The 23,226-nt window shown below is 56.1% G+C and overlaps 1 protein-coding gene across 2 annotated transcripts in view; it reads left to right on the top strand.

Moving 5' to 3' along the window:
* The first annotated feature begins 8,477 nt into the window (after positions 1-8,477).
* TNR (tenascin R) overlaps positions 8,478-23,226 on the top strand; it is a 57,140-nt gene continuing 42,391 nt past the window's right edge. For both annotated transcript variants that reach the window (XM_067001773.1, XM_067001776.1), the window contains exon 1: positions 8,478-8,695. The gene's annotated coding sequence lies outside the window, so the exon portion shown is untranslated. The remainder of the gene's footprint in view (positions 8,696-23,226) is intronic.

Here is a 23,226-nt window from a genome sequence, read left to right on the forward strand (position 1 = left end):
GAGGCGTTGTTGCTTTGTTGGCAGAATACGGGCGGTGGTAAGAAGGTGCAGACAGACTTCAGGAGTAACAGTCCTGGGAAGCTGCCAGGACTTGTTAGGTTGGGAAGTGGAGTTGGTGGGTGTAGTGTCTTTTTCTGGTTGTGTCTGGCAAAGGTGCGATGCGTGCAGCACTACCTGGAGGAAGCGTTTCCATTCACAGCCAGGCACTCTTGGGATTCACTCACAGCCGTGCCCGTCTCCCTTGTGTCCCTGAGGCTGGGGTTGCTGCACGGGCGCTGCACACTCTGCACGGGCAGGGTGAGGTCCTGCTCCACTCAGGCCACACATCAAGCAGCTGTAGCTGCTGAAAGGTGTCTTACGTCCTCCACGTGTTAAACGCCTGACGCTGCTCTTCCCAGAAGGGTTGTGGGGTCTTGCGACCTCCTTTGGTCACAAGGAAAATAAATAAAGATGCTCTTGGTATGAAACAAAGGAGAAGGGATGAAGCCTTGTAGCAAAGCTGGGGACAGATCCTGTCCTGACTCACTGTTTGTGTGTTCCTTGAGCTAACACCCGTGGCTCTCAGCAGGGTGGGTGTAGGACACGAACATCGCTGCTGGCTTCTGCAGAGTTGTGGCTGGGGGGAGGAAGCGGAGGGTGCTGAGCTGCAGGAGCTGCGTGGGCTGCGCCCTGTGTGCGCTGGGCTTTGCCCACGGTTGCTGGCATGCCAGAGGAACGAGAAAAATCACAAGATGGTGTTTGTCCTGCTCTGGGGTGCTATCTGCAGGTCTCAGCCACGTGAGTCACCAGAGCCACTGTGCCAGAAGGGATCGAAATTGGCTCTGTCAGTGTCGGGGCAGCCACTGCTCCCAGCCACGCGCCCCGTTTCCTGAGGCTGCTGGTGGGTGACTGCGCCCCGAGCTCTGCCAGCGGCCCTTTCCCCTGCTGCTCTCCCTCGCTTCGATCACGGCTTTCCCCTAGCCTCTCTCATTTATTGGTGCCTATTGATTTATTCTGTGAGCTGCTGTTGTTGTGTCTGGTGTTTTGATGAGAGCCTGTGGGCGCTTCCCTTTTACCCCAGCTCTGTGCCACAGGCTGCCACTTTTTGTCAAGCGCCTGCCTTCCTTCTCTGCCCCCCACGTTGAGCGGCCTCTGTATTTTAAATTGAGATGGCTCTGCTGAAGCCGAGATGCTCAAAACAGAAAGGAAAACAGCTATTTTGAATGCTGCAAGGTTACTCCTTGAATTAAGCAGGGAAAACAGTTTAACATCAGCCTCCTTTATTTTTTAGGTTTTCATTCCGCTTCAATCAAGATAAAATGCAAATTTGGTGCCTGGCCCTAATTAGAAACACAGCAGCTCATAAACACGAGTTGATGGCATTTTTTGTCTTTGTCTTTTTGTCACAAGTGATACGCTCTTTATTTTAATCCCCTTAATTTTCCTTCCTTCAGGTAACTCTCTGCTGTTGATGTATATTAAGCTGCATATAATTACTTACTGTAATCTTTTAGCAGCGTTTGGTTCAATTTCTTCCGACTTCGTTGTTGCTCTCTGAGCCCTTGGCTTGCTATGTGTTACCCTAAAGAAAAGCGACCCACGTGGAAGGACAGGGTACCCTCCCAGTCACGCTGCCTGCGAAAAAGGCAATGAGCTGACTGCACAGCCTTGCAAAAGGTCTCGTCTACTGCCTTGAGAAGCCATCCAGGGCTTGGAGATGCTCAAATGCGTGACCGAGCCAGGACAGAGATTTGTAAGTCCCTTTGGGAAACTCAGTCCAGTGCTGAACTGCTCTCACTGCAAAAGTTAATTGCAGGTGGTGGACGCTGGTCCAGAATAGTTTTTGGTTTTGTCTCCAGTGTTTGTGTCCCTAGGAGAGGTGTTGGGCGAGGCAGGCTTTTATTTGAGAAAGGGAATTGGAAATCCCGCACTGCAAGCCCCTGTCTTTAATTAATTTTAAAGCATTCAATAGAAGAGTAGGAGGAACATGCTTCAGTGCTAGAAAGGAGTTCATAGCTGGAGGGAATCGAAAATGATGGTCAAGGGGAAATTTAAATTAATATCAATATGTCAGCGCTCTTCAGCAGTGAGCGCAGGCGGGCTGCGAATGCCAGCGTTCGACCGGCGTGCTGGATCCTTGTTTGTTTAGAGTAATTCTGTTTAACCACGGAAGGTTGCAAAGACACCCACAGATAATTGGAAAGGCAAATCCAGCTCCTTCCTTGTTCGTGAGTCCTCTTTCCTTTCTCCTTTTCGGAGGCCAGCAATAGCCAGCAGGCAGCGGTCAGAGGTGCAGCAGCACCACGATGCGTGCCTTGAAGAAAGCAAGAAGGCAAGCCCTGGTGTAGCAGGACCTGTGACGTGGGACCAGAGCCCACATCCCTTCTTCCTTCAGAGAGGTGGCTGTAGGCATCCCCACAGCCTTCCTGTGATCGTCACCAAATACTTTGCTTTAGGTTTGCTTTCAGAGCAGGTTCCTGGATTGTGGGTCTTCTCGTCTTCTCTGTTCAACAAGGCATTATGAGGGTATTTGGTCCACGTCTTCAGGGTCTTTGTTAATGAAATAAAGTGGTTGGGTGGGTTAAAGCACGGCTTCCTCCTCTACTCCGCCTTAGCAAACCACTTCAGTCAGCTTTTCAAAAACAGCGGGTTTCAATGTTTCCATTTTGACTTTGACCCCTTAAATCTGGGTCTGGGTGATGATTCACCATTGCAGGATCAAAATTTGTCATATAAAATCAAGCAGCAGGAAAAAGCCCTTGGGAGAGGGAGTGACGTGGGCTCTCCTGGGGGACTTCCATGAGCAGCACCAGCCCCAGCATCCCCCCAAAATCTCCTCTGCCCCTGCCCGCTCAGGTCTGGGATCAGCCACAGTTGGACGGCAGGAGAGGGCTGGGAGCACGCTGTCACTTCGTCTCCAAAATCCTCCTAGGCAGTCAAGGAAAATAATTTGGAGGCTTTCAAATATGAAGAACGTAAAGGCCATCCTTAGGAGGCATGAATAATAGCAAGTGACAGCCAAAACCAAGCCAGCAGTGCAAGCTCAATGCCAGTCCCACCCTGGCTGTGCCTGTGCAGCCGGGGGCTCTGTGCTGGGCGCCAGCTCCTTTTCCTGGGGTTGCTGCAGGGGTGGCCCCTTTTACAAAAAGGGGGCTGGCAGCCACTTGCCTGTGTGTCCCCTCGCACTGCCAGCTGGTGCCCCGAGGTGACAGCGCCCTGCCCCACCTCGTCCCTTGGGGCTGGGCCCCTCGCAGTAGATGGAGGCAGGTACAGGAATGTCCACGTGCAGGTAAGGAGCGGTTTCGGTGCCTCCTTGGGGCTGCGGGACCCCCTTTGGCCAAATGCCATAGCAGGGCTGGACCTGCTAAACCCATGTAGGGTCCAGAGCTGGACCCTAAACCCATTTACCCATGGGGATGCTCCTGCTGGAGCACTCCCCAGGCTCAGGAGCATCCCCATGGGTAAATGGGTTTAGGGGATCACTTTTTTACAGAATTACTTCTCCTTTCTGTCTTTCAGGGACTACTCCTGCCCTGCTGGTTTGCATTTGTTCAACAGCAGCAAAAAAACATCCTGAAGGCACTACCATCGATCTGCAGCGAGGGCAGAGGGGGAGCGAAGCGGGGCGACCCCTCCAAGGCACGAGAGCATCGCTGCTCCCATCACGGATGGGTGACGTTGAGCCAAAGCCCAGCAGACCGCGAGGACGAGTTGGGGACTGGGCAGCACTGGGGCTCGCAAATTATTCGGGAATAGCACGGGTGCCAAAATGATGCTCACGGAGGAGTGGGAGAGCAACGCACACTGGTCACCCGCGAGGTTTCTGGTGCCCAGGAGCAGGCAGCATCCCACGTGCTCTCCCCCTCCACATTTCCTTTTCTCCTCTTCTTTTTTCCCCGTAGGAGATTAATGGTAATTCTTTGTCTTCTAACATGACTGTGCCTTACAAATCCTCTCTCTCACCCTCATCCTTTAAATTATCCACATAATAAAATATGTATTCAGTGATTTCAGGTCATAATTTGATCTACTTAGGGAAGAAAAGGAATGATGGAGAAGGGTTGCCAGCATGCTCCACTTTCATCCATTTATCTTTATTTATCATCTTTCTTTCCTAATAACCCCTGCGCAGCCCCATGATGCCAACACCGGTACCTGCGTGCTGCATCCTTGCAGAACAAGTCCCACGCTGTGCTCCAGCTTGGTGGGACCCGGCGAGCCCCCAGCCCCTGTCTGTTGGTGAAGATGTTGTTATAGGGCTGGAAAGGTCGAGCAGGGGGCTGAGCAGCAGAGCCTGGCCCTGCTGGCAGTCAGGGACAGAGCTGCAGGAACAGCAGTGCACGGAAACCCTGCTGCAGCATCCCCAGGACACGGGTTTGGGTCGACTCCTGTCGCTGTTAATTTCTCGCCCAAGAAACGGAGCTGAATGGTGGCAAACAGGAGCTGGGGTTTGCAGGACCACCACAAGCCAGCTGTGGGCTGTTTAACAACCCAGCAGAGCTGGGCGATCCCAACTCATGGCCCTGTCTGGGCTCAGTTTTACCCAGCTGTAAAATGGGCATGAATTCACCCCCATGCAAAGCCCAAGCATCTCCTTATCCAGCAGAACAGGACTGGGGTCAAGGATCCCTCCTTCCTCTTGTCCATCAGGCAGCCGTGGGGAGGCAGGGGCTGTTGTATGGCAGCGGGTGCTGTAGCTGTGGGGCGAGTCCCCTTCTGGCCACTTCTGTCCCCAGAGCCACAGGCTGCTGCCGGAGCCCTCCTCCCCACGGCACCCAGGGCTGCCGGAGTCTCATTTCAGTACCAGAGACTAAACCTGAACGTGGATTTTAATTGCTTTAATACCCTCCTTAATGCACTGTAACATTGGAATGAATTGTCTCGGTAAGAGCAGCACCGAAGGGCATTTTGCACTTCAAAAAACCCCAGGAGCCCGCTGTGCGCTGCTGCAAATTCCCCCTGCGCTCCCCTCTGCCCCACAGCTGAGGAGGGGATGGAGATGCAGAAGACGAGGGTCCCCCCACCCCGGAGCTGATGCCACCCCTCTGCCCACCCTGTCGAACCGTCCCCGTGCCCAGGAGGACCGAGCCGCCCTCACCTGGTGCCCCCGAGGTTTGGAGAAGCGCAGCAGCGGCGAACAAGCCAGATGCAGCGTACGAGCGCCCACGCTGCGAGCGTGTCGGGCTTGTTTGGCATAAAAATCATGGTTTAAAATCCCTGTGCTTAGTGTGGTCCTTGTAACAATGTCCCCAGGGTGCCTATTTTTCCTGTAGCTGTTTACAGAGCTATTTGTCTGTCTGCGAGCCGGCGAAGCCTCTTGTTACGCTGATGCAAAGCTATCGGTTTCGGCAGCGCTGGCGGGGCTGCAGTGTGGGCGCCCGGGCAGGAGGGGGTTGGTTTGGGTAAAGGAGATGTTCTAGGAAGAAGGTTTTGGAAAGTCCGTGAAACAAGATGTTGCAAAGAGAAAATTATCCAAAAATACCATTTTCTGGACATGATGGAGTAAAAAACTTGCCTGCCCTTGCTTTACATCATCCAGCATAGTGGCCAGAGATTCTCTTTCAGAATAAATAATCTTGCTTGCCTGGACTCATTTAAGTCAGAGAGGCACTGAAATGCCCATGCAGAAGGACAGCTCTGTGCCTGTGAGCCCCTGCGTCACGCTTGCTGCTGTTGTCTTCCCGGTGCCACCTGGTGCTCAGCCAGCGATGACCCCGACATTAAACATGCTTCTCCACGAGGGCTGGGGACATCATCGCCCAGCCTCTTGCCTTCCTTTTAGAGTGATTTATTCCAGTGATGGAGATGCTCTCAGCATGGGCAAATGAGAAAACGAGGGCTTATAGTGCAATGGTGCTTTGATGGTGAGGTGTTAACATCAGCGCCACTTACCTGGGACAGCATGGAAGCTAGAAGGGGACAAGGACCAAAGAGGAGGACGGGTGGCCGAAGGCATGGCCTCGATCTGCCCCTGCAGAAATGCCACCAACCTCGTCCCCAAAAGCCATGGAGAAGGCGCCAGGTCTCTGCCATTGAACACGGGAACAAGGGAGCTCTGCTGCTGGGCACTGACTTGTTTCCTGCTGCAGCCGCTCTGTCTGCCCCCGCTCTGCGCCGCAAGCCGCAGGATTTCCCAACGCTGCATCCCCAGGGCAAGCTCAGACTCCCTGGCTGCGCACCGCAGCATCATGCCCGGGGGGCCGGGTTGTATTTTGCCAGCGGAGAGGATGCCCAACTGCAACACTGGGGCTCGGTCCAGCACCATTTGCTTTCCAAATGTGTAGCGTTCGGAGGCTGTGCGGTGGGAGCAGCCTGGCGAAGCCCCTGCTGGGGAACAACTGCTGCTGCGCAATTGCTGCACCAGTCTGGGGCAAGATTGGCAGAGATGGGGCAAGATGCCCACAAAGCCAAAGCAGCTGTGCTGAAAGCAGCAGGAGCACAGATCCACCTGCTGGCTTTTCTCCAAAGCTGGAACCCTTTTGGATCCTTTTTGTTTTTCTTTTTTTTTTGTTTTCTCTTTTTAAAATTCTTTTTCCTATAGAGCCGCCTCTCCCAAAGAGCAACAGGTGTCCGTGCTGTCAGCGGCACCACTGGGTCGTTGCCTTCAAAGGCAAAATGAAAAATCCATTTGGTTTCTCGTGTGCTGCCTGTGATCTATAAACACAGCTTTATTGGATGTTTTCAGAAAGCTATCTGCTCGTAATAAGCATTTTATATACGGCGGTTTCAGCTGCGACCCACCTGCTGGAGCAGCGCGAACGCGCAGCGATGCCACACAGTAATATTAATGTTCGGCCAAAAAAAATCCCCAGTTTCTGCCCAGCAAGGTCAAACATGCCGCTTGCAGGTCCACGTGCTGGCCTCTCCAGCCCAGGGCTGCCGGCTGGTTTTGCTTTGCTCCGCGCGCACCCAGCAGCGTTCGCCTTTGCCCAGCTGCTGCGTGGGAGCAGATTTCTGGGGATCGCTCGTAGGGCGCAAGACGTGTGGAAAGGTTGGGTTGAGGTTTGCCCAGGACACCAGCCAGGCTTCGGTGCTTCTGCTTGCTGATGCTGGCGAGGTTGCTGCCTCCACCCCGGAGCCGTGCAGCGTGGCTCGCCAGGAAGGGGTTGGAGCCACTGCTGGAAACTGCCTAACCCCACGTGCATCCTTAGGTTGGCTTTGCCCTTTCCAACTTCGGTGAACCAGCTCAGCTGGGAAATAACCTCAGCCAACAACGGCACTGCTCCTCGCTGAGCACAAAACTTTGGGAGGCTCATTACTTTGAATATTCAGCTAAGTTGTGAAGTTAAAAGGAATCAGAGTGCTCTGAATCTGTTAAAATACAACATCACAATCTCTTCAGCATCTTTCCTGCATTTCTTTTTTTTTTTTTTTTGGCTGGGTGATGGTAATTGGGTGGATTTGTCAGGAATTCACAAATAGCTCTAAATCTGCAAAGAGAGAACTCAATTGGCACATCCTCCTGGCCGTGTTTGAGGCAGCGGCCGCGGGGGATTTGGGCTCATTTCTCCTGTTCGAGGTGACGCCAGTGCGTGGCTCTGCAGGAGCAGCAGGGACTGCTGAACTCAGGGCTTTTTAACTGAGACGTGCAAGGACAGGTGTAAAAACCCCAGTGCCACCCTGGCCTTTTTTATCCTTCCCCTTCCCCAAGGTCTGGAGCAGCCGGTGGCACCCGTCACCTGAAGGGGGCCTGCGGGAGGGATGGAGGGGGACTGTCTGCCAGGGAGACGGGCGATGGGACGCGGGGCAGTGGCTTTAAACTAAAAGAGGGTGGGTTTAGATGAGATATTGGAGGAAGTTCTTTAATCAGAGGGCGGTGAGGCACTGGTACAGGCTGCCCAGGGAAGCTGCGGCTGCTCCGTCCCTGGGGATGTTGGATGGTGCTCTAGCGGGAGGTGTTGGGTAGAAAGGACCTAGCAGGGTTGGGACCAGGTGAACTTTAGTGCCCCTTACAACCCAAACCGTCCCATGGTTCTGCGATGCTGTGGTCCAACAGGGCAGGAAGCCCCCACACACCTGTGGCAGTTTCCACCCCTGTTAACCCCCGGAGGGGCAGCAAGGCCCAGCCCTTGTTGCGTGCAGTTGCCCCGCTGCTTTGCATTCCCAGCCCAGCCAAACTCAGCGGGCTCACTCCTTCCATCGCTTACTTTTTGACTTTTTTTTTTTTTTTTTTTGTGCTCCCCCTGGGAATTTCGTGGAGCTGCCTTCCCCGCACACCCCTTTGGAGATGCTGCATCCCCCGGGGCGGCCGCCTTGCAGCAGGGCCGGTGGGGGGCGGCGATGCAGCACCAGCGGCAGCACCAGGAGCAGGAGCAGCAGCAGCAGCACCAGGAGCAGCACCAGCAGCAGCAGCAGCACCGGGAGCAGCACCAGCAGCAGCAGCAGCAGTGCCGCCTGGGTTTTCGGGCGGGCTTTTCCTCCCGCTTCTGCCCGCTAGGTGGCTGCGTGCTGGGAGGAGAGCCCGGAGCGGGGAGCGAGGGGAGAAGAGGGGCGAGCAGGAAAAAAAAAAAAAAAAAAAAAACGAAAAAAAAAAAAACCAAGCTGCTGAAATTTAAGCAGGGGAGGGAGCGGCAGCCAGGCAGTGCCGGGGTCGCTCCGCTCCGCCGCAGCAGGCAGCGGGGCTGCCGGCGCCAGGCCGAGCCCGGGGACCCCTCCGGAGCGGGGGCTCCCCAAATTCCCACCCGACGGCGGCGGCAGGAGGAGCCGGCCCGGCCCGGTGAGTGCCTCCAGCACCGCGGACAGCTCCGCACCCGCACCCCGCGCTCCGCACCCCGCGCCCCGCATCCCCCGCGCTGCCCGGCCCCCGTCGCCCCTGCAGCCCCCCCCGACCACCGCACCCCCCCCAGCCCATCGCCCCCCACCGCCCCCCATCGCCCCCCATCGCCCCCCATCGCCCCCCATCGCCCCCCAGGCTCGGAGGGAGGCGGCGAGGGGGACGGAGCCCGGCCGGGGAGGGGGCGCGGGGGGCGCAGCCCGGGGGACGGGGGGGGGGGGTGCGCGGGGGGAAAAGGCGGTGGGGGAGAGGGTCGGGGGGTCGGGGGGGTGCGGCAAAAGCTGCCCGCACTTTCTGCGAGTTCCCTTCGTTGCTGGAATGAGGTTGAGGAAATTTGGCTCTCGGCACCTGCGTCACACGGCGAGAGGAGGCAGCGCGGGGGGGGGGGGGGGGGCTGCATCTCGCTGCGTCCTGCGGGCAGCGCCGGGGACACCTCGGTGCCCCCCCCGCTCCGTGCTCCGCACCTCCTTGTACCTCCTTGTACCTCCTTGTGCCTTCGTCCCCACACCCCTTCCCTGCAGCCCACGGCTCCCCTTCCCCACGGGGACCCCTCGCAGGCGGCAGCCCCGGCCCCGGGCGGGCTGGGTGGGGGCAGCCCCCGCCGCCGAGGCCACCGGGGCTCCGCCGAGCAGCGGGGGCTGCCCAAAGCCCGGCTCTCTCTGGTCGCGTCCAAAGTTTGAACGAGGTTTTTTTTGTTTTTTTTTTTTTTTTTTGTTTTTTTTTTTCCCTCCTTCTCTTGCTTGCTCGGGAATAGCTCGGAGGCGCCCCGCGCGTGGCTGCGTTTTGGGGTGAAACCTGGGGGGTTTGGGGCGGAACCCAGAGGGTTTGAAGGCCAGCCCTGTCATTTCGTGGAGCCGGAGAGAAAACAAAACGGAGGAAAGGGCCCCGCTGGCACCACCACACGCCGGATCTCAGCGGCCTCTTTCCTCCATCAGGAGCTGGGGCTGGAGCATCCCTGCCGAGCCTTCCCCGAGCCGCTCCCCGGGCAGCCCGGCGCTCCTCGGGCAGGGCTCCAGCCGAGCCGAGCAGCCGGGGAAGGAGAGGCACGGCTGTTCCCCGGGCACGGGTGAATCCGGCACGCTCCGTTAGCAGGGACCTGTCAGAGCTCCTGGCAGAAAGCATCTGCCCCGGGAGGAGCAGGAGGAGGAGGAGGCTGAGCTGGGGGATGCTTCCCGGGGTCCGATGGTAGCGGGGTTGCCAGCAAGGTCGGGGTGCTCTTTGGGACCAGCCCCACCACCCGTATGTACCCCCTCGCAGGGGTGGCGGCGGTGCCGGGGGCTCCCCCAGCTTCGGCAGCCCCCTGGCCCCAGTCATCTTGCCGGGGCGCGTGGCGAGCGCGTCGAGAAAATGCTCATTAGTGAGCAGAGGCGTGCGGGTGTGAGGTCGGTGCTGGGAGGTATTACATAAACAAACAGAGCAGAGCCACAAGTGAGGTGCTGGAAGGAGTCGATTCATTGACGGAGCTGCCCAAGCAGAAGCGATAAACCCGGCAGCACGGTGATGTAGCGTGGCAGCCACTTATAATCCCCTCTGCTTTTAATTGTGTCTGTAATGAGAAACGAAATGTCAATGTCATTAGCCGCCGCTGCTTGCTGTCCCCATCGGCATGTCCCCATCGGGGGACAGGGGACACGCAGGGGCTCGGCCACATGCCCCACAGCCAGACCAGTTAAAACTGCAGCGAGGGCGAAGCCCAGGGCTGGTCAGACCCCCCCAGCCCTGCTGCAGGCTCTTACAGCCCTTCTGCCCAGGGAGAAGTGGGCTGGGGCGGTGGGGAATACAAATGGATGGGAAAAAAATAGTAAAGAAGAAGGAAATTTATGGAGGAAGCCGTGGTATCCTGCTGCGCCCCTTCCTGGCAGCAGGACCCTGCTGTGGCCGTGCTGGAGACGTGCACCAAAAGTGTTTGTTTTCACCCCAGGAGGAGAGCCGGCACCACCATGTCTGACCATGGGCCACAGGGACGGGCACTGCCAAGGCTGCAGTGCTGGAGGGCTCCTCGGCTCCTTGCCCCAAAGGGTGGGTGCTTAGGACGAGGTAGCTTGGGACAGCTTGCGACAACGGTAGCTTAGGGCAAGGTACTCAGCTGGTAGCTTTGGCTCAGTTGCACGGATCGATTTTTTTATGGTATTGTCTGACGTAGACCCAAAGTTTGGAGGAATCCGACCCGGGGTGGGGGCTGGAGCTGCAGCTGCCTGTGCGCTGCCTGTCGAGACGTCACATTGAGAGCTGAGCCTGGGGGTCCCAGTGGGCACCACGGTGGGCAGAAATCCTGGGCTGCGTTATGCTGCCAGCAGGCCAAGGAGGTGCCTCTTCCCCTCCGCTCAGCACTGGCGAGGCCACACCTGGGGTGTTGGACCCAATCCTGGGCTCCCCAAGTTGAGAGACACGGAGTTACTGGAGCATCCAGCGAGGGCTACCAGGTGGCAAAGGGACAGGAGCACCCGAGGGTCATCCTACAGGTGACAGGGCACCAGCACGGGCTGCCCAGAGAGGCCAGGGAGTCTCTGTTCTTGGAGACACTCAAAAGCCATCTCTGCCAGGACGTCCCTGGTCTCAGGGGGCTCTTTGTGGGACGCTTTGGACCTCTCAGAGGTCTGTGCTGGGCAGAGCAGGTCCCCATGCTGCCCCATGAGAGCCTTCCCAAGGAATGGGCTCCAGTGGCTGAGGCATGGTCCTCTTCTCTTCTCCTTCTCTCCTCTTCTCTCCTCCTCTTCTTGCTTGGTCCTGGCATGGCTGCAGGGGATGGGGACAGAGCCATGTGGGGCTGCACCACAATACGCTCTCCAGCCCTCCTCTTCCAAGCCCCCTGTCTCCTTATGCTTATCTCAGAGCTTGATTTCTAAATCCTTCACTTTACCTTTATAATTACCCCTCGCAACCTCCTGCAGCAGCTCCCTGATGAGCCCCAGGTAACTGTTTGGTTTCCCCTGTGCTTCGTTCCCTGTCGCCTTGCAATGTCAAAGCCTTGCGGCTCCGTAAGCGCCAATGCTCCCCTCCAGCAACACAGCTGCAGGGGGGGGTCCAAAAATTGAAGGGCTGGAGGTGCAGCTTGGGCTGTCCCACTGCTGGCCCTGGCTCTGGTGCCTTCCTGGAGCTGGTGACCCTCGTGGCCAGCATCCCGGGGGGGGCAGACCAGGGGTCTCCCATTAGAGGAAGGTCCAAGCGGCGCTCACTGCCTCTGGGTGAGGAGCAGACCAAGGTCCTGCAGGACTCGCAGTGCTGTGAGGTGTTGTGGCCACGTGCAGGCTCTTGCTAAGTCTTGAGAGGTTGTGTAGAAGTGTCTCTGCTCTTCAGCTGGGTTTTGGTCTTATTCACACGTGCTCAGCGGTTGTTTTGTGACCCCATGGCTGGTTGCTGCTGGGTTTGCCGGTGTGGCAGACATCACAGTGAAGTTAAATCCTCCCTCCTTGCCCCCTGTGGGCAGCTGGGGGGCATAGGGGGCGTCAAGACCACCCAAAAGCTCTCATCAAAAAGGGCAGCACAGGTGATGTCTGCTCTCCGAGGCTCCTGTCTCCAGCCGAGAGGCAAGAGGGGCAAGGATGGCCTGGGTCATGCAACATCCCCCTCGCATCCATGTTTCCAACCCATTTCAGTCCCAAAGCACCCTTTCCAAACTGGAAATGTGAACCTCTTCCATTTATTTCAGCTGAAATCATGATAATCAGCAGAAAGCTCTGAAAACACTCCTGATTCCTAAAGCCCACCCCTGAGCAAGAGCACAGCCCCGACGCCGGAGGCCGGCTGCCTCCAAATTAGCCAGCTGGAGCTCTCGGCTGGTAATTAAATGCAGATTGATTGGGATAGATCGGGCTGTTTTCCCTTCGGGTGCAGCAGGGGTTCCTGGGGGAAATGCTCAAGCTGGTGCTAACAGGACCCCCCCACCCCAAAATGTCCAAGGAAATCCCATTGCAAAGCACGAGCTTTAAACTTACCCTTAATTACCCAGATACTTTATCACATAGCACTAGGAACAGAATAAACCAGACAGTTCTGAGATAGCGCTCAAAGACTTGCTTCATTTAGTAAATAATTTTAATGTAAGTAACTATTTCCTACAAGGGGGACAGGGCTGGAGTGCCACGGGGGGGCTCCTGGCCACAGAAGGGATGAGCCCTCCATGCAATTCCTCATTAATTACTGCTCAGCACCCCTCTTGGCAGCTAAACCGGGATGGATGATGTGGTTTTTGGCTGTCCTGTGCTCACAGGCAGCAACCCCACTGCTGCCGGGGATGCAGCGTCCCCATGCAGGTGGAGGCTGGGAGAGTCCCCGTGCGGCAGCACCGGGTCCCCTCGGGGCAGGGAATCAGCGAGCAAATCTGGGGTGAATCCATCTGCTTGCCGTTTTGGTAAAGTGCAGGGGTTTTGTTAGCCTTGTGCTAGAGTCCTGCTCGGCGCCGGGCGATCGCCCTGCGAACGGGTGGCTCGGGGATGCTCGAGGGAAGGGGATCGGTGTCCCGCTCGGGGTAAGCATTGCCTGGTTCAGACAGCCTGGGCCAGCGTGCCCAGGGATGCTTCGTCTCCCTGGGCAAGTGGGTGGGAAAGCCAATGGTCCAAAGCAGGGCCGCAAAGCTTCTCAGCCTCCTCGTTAGTTGCTTCTTCCCCTCTCCCTGCCCTCCATCTCCCCCTCTTGCTCCCGACCCGTCCCTCTCCCTCGCCAGCCTCGCCACACTCTCTTCCCTGCTCCGGGCTTTTGTTTCCCTCCCAGCTCGGCTGAAAAGCGCTATTTATTGCGTCAGGCGCTCGCATGAAGAGAGGCTCTCTCCGGCTGCCCGCCGCAGATGGGGACCTCGCTCAATCCGCGCCCTGTTCTCAGCTGGGGAATAACAATGAACTCGAGACGGAGAAAGAGCAGCTCTGTGCTGCGGGAGACAGCCCTGTCCGTGGGGCTAAAATAACTCCACTTGTTTTATTTATAAACTCCGGGGGGACGGGGAGTGACCGGCATACAGATGTTGGCACAGCTGGCCCGGACGGCACTACGTGCCCCGGCACAAGGCTGCCACGCCGCGGGGATGCGCTGGGGTCCCGCATCCCACCCAGAGCAGGGATGCTCCCGCGGTGCTCGGCTTTCCCCCCAGAGGAAGGAGTCGGGGAGCGGGGAGTAAAATCGGGCAAAGAAAAGCCTTTCTTCATCATTTATGAGCGCACACAAGATGAAAGGAATGGCGATAGCAGTTAAGCTGATTTCTCCCCATCCGGTTCCCTCCCCTCCGCTGCCCCCCCATACACACGCTCACTCCCGCTCGTCTCCTCCCGCGCTCCCACGAGTGAATTGGATTAGTCACATCCTTAATTAACTGTGCTGGTGTGAGCTCTATTAGGTATTAAATGTTTGTCACAATCCAATTAAAAAAGCCATCCCAGCAGGGCAGAGGTTTAGCAGTGCCGCAGGCTTGCAGCCAGGTGGGGGGCGTGGGGCAGAGCCCCCTCCAGCCCCACAGACACCCGTGGTGTTGGTTTGCTCAGGAAGGGCTCAGACCTCGGCGTTAGACCTGGGTATTTTTGCTCCAAGGCTTCCCGCACTGGCACTGGCTTTGCTTTCTGCCTCCAGCCACGTGCCGCTGATTTAACCCAAGACATCACCATTTTGGTTCTGTCTCCCCACGCACACATTATATTCCCCCCAGCAGCCTAACCCACAAACCCCACCATGCCTGTGGGGCTCTCGCTTCTTTTTTCCCAGCCTTTCAGCCCGTTCCCGAGCATTACAGAACTGCACATCTCCCCTCACCCTCTGCAGCAGGACTTTATTAAAGCCCTGTGGAAACTTTGGATTCGTTCTCGTTACCAAAGCTCTGCCGTGCAGCGCTGCGCCGGCTCCCCCTGCCCAGGGCCCTAGGAGTTTCCAGGGGCAGCCTGGCCACAGGGAGCACTGGGGCTGGCTTCTTGCTAAGCTTTTATTATTTTAATTTCCTCTTTTTCATCACTGTAAACGGCACGGCTTATTTGGCTGCAGTTCCCAGGCTTGCCCTCGGTGCTTTGCTGTGGATGAGGTAAACCACTGGCCAAGCCTGTGGTCGAGGCATCGATTTGCACAGTAGGTTAGGTGCCACTCAGCAGTTTTATTGTAAATAAAATAAAATAAAATAAAATAAATAAAATCCTCCGGGGTTGAATTTTGACCATGGCATCCCTGCATGTACCCGGGAGGTGGCGGTGGGACCCGTGGGTACCTACAGCCCCGTCTCGCCCCGATGTCCCACGGCAGTGGTCTGAGAGAGGACTGAGAGAGTTGTCTGACAGCAACTCCTTTGCAGCAGAAGCAGAAAGCCTAATCCCTTTAAATTTCTCTTTATCGATTGCGGATTTATGGCTAAACCACTCGCTGTGGAAATGCATGAGCTTCCCCCTCGCAAGTGCATTAGCAGGCAGCGGGAGCCCACCCGGGGTCTGCTCCAGCTCCCAGCAGGGCTGCAGATGGGGGGGGGGGGGGGGGGGCTGCCCGGGTGTGCAGCATCCAGCAGCAGCACGCAGGCTTCCCCGGTGGGATGCAATGGTTTGTCACCTCCGCCTGGCCAGGGTGACCCCACCCGGGTGCTGGTGGCAGTGGGTGGGAAAGGGGCACCGCTCGCTTTTTGGGTCCCCCCCCCCCCAAAATTCCCCTGGGGGTCCCACGCCCCCAGGGTGCGGCTCGCTGGGATGGCGAGGGCTGGGGTAAAAGGGCTTTTTGTTATCGATCCCCAGAGCACAGAATCTGCTGCTCCGGAGGATTTTCTTCTCAGCAATCAATGGAAATGTGGTTATCAGGAAAACGTGTTTGACCTGGACAAGTGTTTTAGCGATGTAAACAGAGCTGGAGTGGGGAGGGGGGGGGAGAGGAGATAAGGAGCGCGCCGAGTGGAGACAGGCAGCGGCACAAAGGCTGGGAGATGAGAGGGGCTGAGATAAGGAGCGGGGAGGGAGGGGAGAGGAGCCTGGGGAAGGGCTGGCGGGGAGAGAGGTGGCAATGTGGAGAGGAAGGGGACGGAAGGAGTGAAGGACGGAAGGGGATGATTTCCTTAAAGGAGCACCAGGGCAGGTTTCCATGGAAATGGGTGCTGGCAGGGCGGTGGTACGGGTGATGCTCTGCCTGGCCCTGGCCGTGGGGACCGTGGGGACCATGGGACTGTCCCCGCCGTTCCCCAGGTGGGGCGATGCTGTTCCTGTCCCTCACTTTGGGGGCCCTGGTGGCATCCATCACCTCGTAGTGCTGCAGTTCCCCTCCGCCAAACTTTTCCCCTTCATTCGCCTCCTACCTCTTTCCTCACAACTCAACCTGCGAGACAGCCGTGTCAAAGAGGCCTTGATTAGAGGCTTTAATTAGACCCTGGCCACCAGACTGATGGTCTCGTGTCTGCCTCGGTGTCATCCAAAGGGGCTTTTGCATCACCTACAGCGATCCTGACGCACGTGGACCTCCATCATTTCAGGGCTGCATGGTGCAGCTGATGGCCAGCCATCCACGTGAGCCCCAGGTGACAGCGGGAGCAATCCCGAGGTGACAGCGGGAGTGATCCCAAGGTGACACCAGGAGTGATCCTGAGGTGACACCGGGTGTGATCCCGAGCCTCCCCGACCTGCTGCCGGGGTTTTGGCTGCCCCGTTGATGCCCACACACCCCACGCTCTGTGCCAGCCCCACAGTGCGGGACCAATGGGAGCTGGTGAGCCGCTGGGGACGGCGAGTCCCCCAGTGTCAATACCGGTCTGTTTCCAATGTTTTCCAAAAATTAATAATAAATAGGGCTGGAGAGAGGAAAAGTCCCGAAAGGGGGGTTGGATGGCCTGGTCAGACAGACGTATTTCAGGACAGACCCCAGCACCAGCGTGTGCAGAAGGGATGCGTGGGGTGACTGGGCAAAGATGCCCCTGCCACCAGCACCTGTGATGCAGGAGTGGCGGACGGCGATGCCCGCAGCACCCAGAGAGGCTGAACAGTTCCAGGGCTGGACGGGGCAATGAATTTTAACCCCCCAAATGTGCCCTGTGAAGCTGAGGGACTCCACCACTGGAACAAGGAGCAGAAACCACAGGATTAGTAATTTACACAGCTGTGTTAAGCAGGGCAGCAGGGGAATTAAAAGAGATCCAGCTCTGAGGCTTTGCGGTACAAATTGAACCTCCCAATCCTTCCTCCAGTCCCACGGAGCCACCGATGTCCTGGGTGGGTGTTTGCGCCACGCTCGCCTTGCAGCATCCCTCCTGTCGTTACTGTAATTACACAGTAATTACTATGTTCTCTCTCTGTCTGCACTTTGTCCCCATCACAGGCGCCTCTTGATTATCGGTAATGCCAACACCGCAGCTGAATGCAAAAATCCCATTTCCCAGTAATTTGCAGCCCAGTGGAACAGCTGTAACTAAAGCCACAGTGACTTTGTGACTGTGGGGCTCATTACTTAATTACCTAGTTAATTAACCTCCAGCACTGGGGGGAAGCAGAGGTCTCCCCCAGGGCACTCAGACAGCTCAGGGAAACTGAGGCATAGGCACTGAGCTGGGGGTTTCAGCTAGGACTAGTGTCACAAATACATTGCATGTACAACCCTGACACCTTTAATTGAGCATGCGAAGGGCAGGGCTTCTTCCAGCAGGGCTGCACCTGATGCACAGGGTCTGGGGACACCCACCGCGCTACGAGGGCCAGCGCAGCCCTTCATCCCGCAGGTATCCAGCTCTGCACCTTCTGTTGTCACCCTAACGGCCACGTTCCCACTTGGAGGGAAAAGCCAGGGCATTTCTCTACTAAAAAAAGGCTTTTTTCCAGCTTCAAGATGTGCTGTGGCTGGCAAGGAGTTGGGGGTGGGGAATGGGGGGAGCTCCTGGCGAAAATGAGCCCCCAAAATTTCGCTTAGCAGCCCGCGGGGCAGGCTGGGCTTTGATCAGCACACGTGCACGGGGGGCCTTTTTTTGGCTGCGCCTGCAGCACGTGGCTGGAAGAAGTCCAGTCCCTGGGGCGAGCACCCAAAAATGACACAACGGAGGCGGGAGCAAGCACAAGGAAAATTGTCACCCTCTGGGGAGGGAGAGGCAGGGAAAAAAAATGCACGCAGGGCCAGGCGGAACACAGCGAGGCATCCCTCCTAGGCTTTGTTTTTGCTGCAGGCAAGCTGGCGTTTTGCAGCACGGCTTGGTGCCAGGGCAAGGTGGGTGTCACAGGTGAAGGCTTTGGCGAGGAGATGAGGAGCAGGAGGGACTTTTCTCCAGCCCCCCTTGTCCCCTCCGCAGATAGGTTCTCACTGGGTGAAGGTGAGTGGCCAAGGAGGTGTTTAATTGCGCGGCTGGAAATCATTAAATCCTCCAAAGGGCTGGGCAGTGCCGATGGGCACACCCGAATGCCCCTGGGTGCTGGGAGCACGGCTGTCACTGTCAGGATGCCAAATGTCACTTATGGCAGGCATACATCCCAGCCCGAGCCAGCGGGGACTTCGACCCCGATGCTGGCGTCTCTTCCAGCCGCATCCTGGTGCAGAGGGGTGAAGGAATTTGGGAAAAGCAGGGTGCCCCTGCGCATCGCCACTCCCTTTATGCTGATGCGCAGGAGAAAACTTCTCTGTTAGTAGACTAAACCCCCAAACCAGGTGAAATGTCCCCAGGATAGGATGCTGAGGTCCTGTGCCCACACTGATTTACTACCAGGCTCTGGTGCATGGAGGAAATGTCACCGGGTGCCGTGCTGGTGGGGGCACAGGGCTGGGGCCGGGAGCACCGGGCGGTGATGGGCACGAGAGGAGAGAAGCGATGGGGGCGGTAAACAAGATTGATGCACAGATTAAAGAGGCAGAGGAAAGAGAGGCAAAGGTTAAGAATATAAATAGGTAACGCTCCAACTCAGATCGCAAGGGAGAGGCAAAGGAGGTTAGATGGGGAATAAAGCAGGGGCTGAGTCGTTGGAGAGCTGTGTAAAAAGAGAGCATGGAAGTGATGGGGAGAAAAACTGGGTGGTTAAATAAGTGGTGAGATGAGAGGAGCTGGGGGCAGAGGATGGGGACAGGGCCACCATCACACTCAGACACCACTGCCTCTCACAGCCTGCAGGGTGGGGAGACGACAGAAAAGGAAGAAAACCCCGGCATCTCCCAAATGTAGCTCATTTGAATTCCCCTGACAAGCCCCAAGTTACTTTATACAGCCTCCTATTTTCTCAGCTATCAGCTCAAACATTAATTTTACAGCCCTAGTCAAAAAATGCTATTGGGAACAAAGCAAGTTGCACAGTGGTGCTTATTCCCCGCACTGCAGACCAACACCACAGTGCCTTCCCTCCCCCCTTGATGACACCCCAACAGCTCTGCAAAGTGGGCTGGGCTATTAATTGCATCGCCTTGCACCAGCCAAAACCCAGAGCAGCACCACTGGGCTGGGCACGGGCTCCTTTTGCTCTTGGGAAGAGAAGCAGAGGATGCACCAAGCCCTCCGGCGTGGGTGCTGCAGGAGGCGAGGGCGGTGATACTGCGCCAGGATGCCCCAGCAAAGCACGGGGGAAAGTCCCTGCTGGCACAGCCCAGATGCCGTGCTGGTATATAGGTATACAAGAACTGGGTGCATAGATATGTGCTCCTATTAACACTGCTATTTGTGTTTTCTGCCGGTTTGAGGGGGCACAAGAGGGGAGGGGGCCGTGAAGCCTCGGTAGGCATCGCCGTGACAGTTTTTGCAACTTCTCAACCTGCTGAGTTGTGGGTTTGGTGGCTCCAGATAGGCTCTCATTAATGTATCGGGATGATGGGCTCGCTTGGTTGTCCATTATTCTTTTTTTATGATACATAAGACACTTTCCAAAAGCCAAAAAAAATTAAAATTAATCCAGGTGATTTACTCCCCTTTGTAATTAGATTTGGTAATTAGGCTCTCCTTAGTAGTACTGCAGATTTTTGTCCAAGCAGCAGGAATTTTGCCAGCGGGCTCACAGCCCTACCCTGAGACCCAAACCCTCTGACCAGCTCACCTGGGGGACCTGTGAGGGACATCACAGCTGTCACCAACACAGCATCAGTGGAGGATGCATGCCCCCAAAATTTTGGGGCCTTGCTCCTTCCTCCCTCCAGCTTAGGCAATGGGGCAGCACATCTCTAGGATCATAGAATCACAGAACCATCTAGGTTGGAAAAGACTTTAAAGATCACCAAGTCCAGCCATCAGCCTGACCTACCAAGTCCTAACCTACATCCCTCGATGCCATATCCTCATCCCTGAAATACCTCCAGGGATGGGGACACCCCACCTCCCTGGGCAGCCCGCTCCAGTGCTTGGCACCCTCCCTCCACGTGAAGAAGTTCTTCCCAATGTCCAGTCTAACCCGCCCTGGCGCAGCCCCCAAGAGGATCAACCCCAAGAAGGGCAGAACTGATGGGACCCAACAATTGTTGTGCAGTTATTAGGGAAATAAACAAGAAAAATGGGATTACTTAAAAAATAAAATAATAATAATAATAAAAAAAAAAGCTAGCATGAGAAGCAGCATTTGATGCTTTGCCATTTCTTGGACTCACATGGAGCGTGGCAATTAAAAGCTGGCAAGGCTTGATTGGCAGGAACGGGAGATGGTGCCAGCGCCTGGCACGGCGCGGGTCTCTCCCACCTGCCTGTCCTTCCTGACCCCTCAGACCTCCACCGGATGCCAAGCAGACGAAGGCTGCTAAATCAGCTGCAGTCCTTCCCCGTTACTTCATTTATTTTATTTTTCTAAACCGGCAGCTTGGAAATAAGAAGGGCCCTCGAGGCAGAGCTGTCTCCAGGCTGAGTTATTTCGCTCCATCCCTCTCAGCATCCCCTTTGCCCTTCATCCTTGGGCTCTCCGGGTGCCTCCGCTCGCTCTTCGGTGGGATAGGGTGTGCTATGATTTGCGTCTGGGCGTTGCATTCAAAAGGAGAGATGATGTTTTGGGAATTGTTTTCTGTTAGGTTTAATTCGTTTTTAATCAGCTGACGGTAACGATTTGATACAGAGCATCTTCCCGAGCGGAGGTTAATCACTGCTGAGCAAGCCTTTCACTCTGCGTTATTTAGAGAGGCGTTTTAGAGAAATACTGTTGGAGAGGCTATTTAACCACGTATTTGTTTTCACTGTGTACACAGCTTTTTCATGGGCTTCCCGGCATCTAATGTGAAGAGATTTTATTTATTTTTGTCATTTGGAGGGAATTCAGCCCTGCCAAACTGCCCAGGATTGGTGGCTCCTGAGGCTGCAGTAATCTGTGCAGACCATCTGGGCTGCAGACCCGGGGGGCTGGAAAGCCTTGTCCCCACCAGCCGAGCTCCAAATCTCTAATTATTGGAGATATAGGGACAGGGAACGACCCCGTGGCTGTACCAGCATGTACCAAGTGCCCGTTTTCTCTCCCGGAGCGCTTGGTGGCTTGATGACGGTGTGGGAGCCAGCTCTGAGCCGGAGATGCCAGCCCCGCAGAGCAGGACGGGGGGAACAAACCCCAAACCCAGCTAGCAGCTGGGGTCTTGCAAATACTAAATTGCTTCTTCAGGAGGGTATCTGGGCACGCTCAGAAACCCGCTGCCAGCGAAGCCCCTGCGGCCAGTCCTTTGCAAGGCATCGGCAGCAGTTCTCGGCCCCTCGGCGGTACGCAGGGAGCAGAGCATCCTGCATCAGCCCCTGCGCACTTCTGGTTCCATCCTGCTGCCAGGATTAAAGTGTCTGTCTCGAGATGGTGAATTATCCGTCGGCTGGTGTATAGCTAATGTAATTAAGCGGTGTTTAAAGACTCCCCAAGGTGCTCCCTTCCCAGCCTTGTGGTTTGCAGCGGGCTTGCTCCTAACCACAGCTCACAAACCCACGGCAGCAGCCTCATGGGGCTCCACGGGGAAAAAAGGCCTGGGCTCCCGAATCATTTACTGACCTCACCAAACAGTTTCCATTTAATTTAAAAAAAAAAAAAAAACCCTCCCAGGTGCTCCCTCTCCGGATGTTCAGCATGAGTAGGCACAAAGTCATGCTTGTGCTTCGGTGGCACCAACTCTTCCAGCACAGGTTTGCTGGCTGTGTTTCTTGAATCTTGAAAGCGTTGGACACCATGCCACCCACTTTCTGCTACTTCCTTGCCTTCTTTAGCAAAAAAAAAATCAAAATAATGCAGTTTAGTGGTTGGAATGGACAGTAGGTCACGGCAGTGAGGCAGCTCGCTCAGGCAAGCCCCGCTGATGCCTTTTAAGAGGCAACCTGTGGCTACAGATTAAAGCTGGAAGCCCAGAGAGCCAGGCTCCTTCCTGGCCCTGCTTTAAACACAGCGCCCTGTGCCTTGCCAGCTCGTCAGCCAAATCCTTTCCTTTGACACCCAAATTCCCCACCGCCCTCTATTATATCCATCCTATAGCAATCTAGAAATAGTAGCAGAGTGATGAGAACTGCACCGTCTCCCTTCCCTCTGATAACGAAAGGCAGCATTCCCCCCGCCCCCCCCACGGGATGCATTATTTATGCACTGCATCGATCGTGGGAAATAACCCCAGGGCATCCGAACATGATCGAAATCACAGCTCGCCCTGCCGACGACGTTAATTACCCGCCAGCCCGGGGTAATTAACAGTTCCCAGGGCCCCAAATCCCCAGCTCCACACACAGCTCCTGAACACTGCCTGCAGATGGACGGGGCCTGGGGATGCCCAGGACACATCGCAGCATCGCTTGCTGCAAACAGGCATCGCTCGCACTGTAATCCACATGTCACCATCAGTCACCCAAATCCGCCTGCCTTTGCTCCCTGCCATCCCCCTCTGCTCTTCTCCACAGCTTTCAGGAGATCTTTAGTGCCTTCTTTAGCGTTTCCCTGCCTTGACAGTTCCTACAGGAATAAATGAAATCACCTCTCAATCTTCTTGATAAACTAAACAGGCTCAGCTCTCTGAATCTCTCACAGAGAGGCAGTTTCCCCATGCTTTGGTAATTCTGTGGCTCTGTAACCTGCAGGCATAGCGCTTCTGCTCAGTGCCATAGGGTGGACACAACAGTGCCCTGCCCCTACACAGCACCCGAAATGGTGCCCAAAACACCCAGGCTCTCGCCCACCCTTTCTCTCGAGCTAGAGCAGTGCCCCAGAGGTGGAGGAGCCCAGCCCAGCATCTTCACCAGCGCCAGGTTTAAACGCTCCTGGTTTTTGCCCGTGATATTTTTGTGCGGCCACACACGGAGAAGGGGCTGTGATCAGCTGATAAAACCTGGATTATGATGCCCTGATCATGCTTGATAAGCCAGGAAGGTTTCATAAGAAGCTAATGCTCTGCCCTGCCCTGTTCCCGTGAGATTCAGCGTGATACAACACTGCCAGACCCCAAAAACCATGGAGCAAGGGGTGCAGTGCTGGTGCAGCCCTCGCTGTGCTGGGCAAGAGACTCTCCCCCTCCTATTAATGCCGATGAAGGAGCTTTTAAACGCCGCTCCTGAGTGAATAAGGTGGCTTCAGGAAGCTGCTGGTGCTGTTGCTGAAGGGCGGGTGGTTTTGGCAGTGCCCAGAGTACAGCAGCCACAAGGAGAACAGCAC

This window comes from Anser cygnoides, chromosome 8 (assembly GCF_040182565.1).
Source record: "Anser cygnoides isolate HZ-2024a breed goose chromosome 8, Taihu_goose_T2T_genome, whole genome shotgun sequence".
NCBI classification, from domain to species: Eukaryota; Metazoa; Chordata; class Aves; order Anseriformes; family Anatidae; genus Anser; species Anser cygnoides.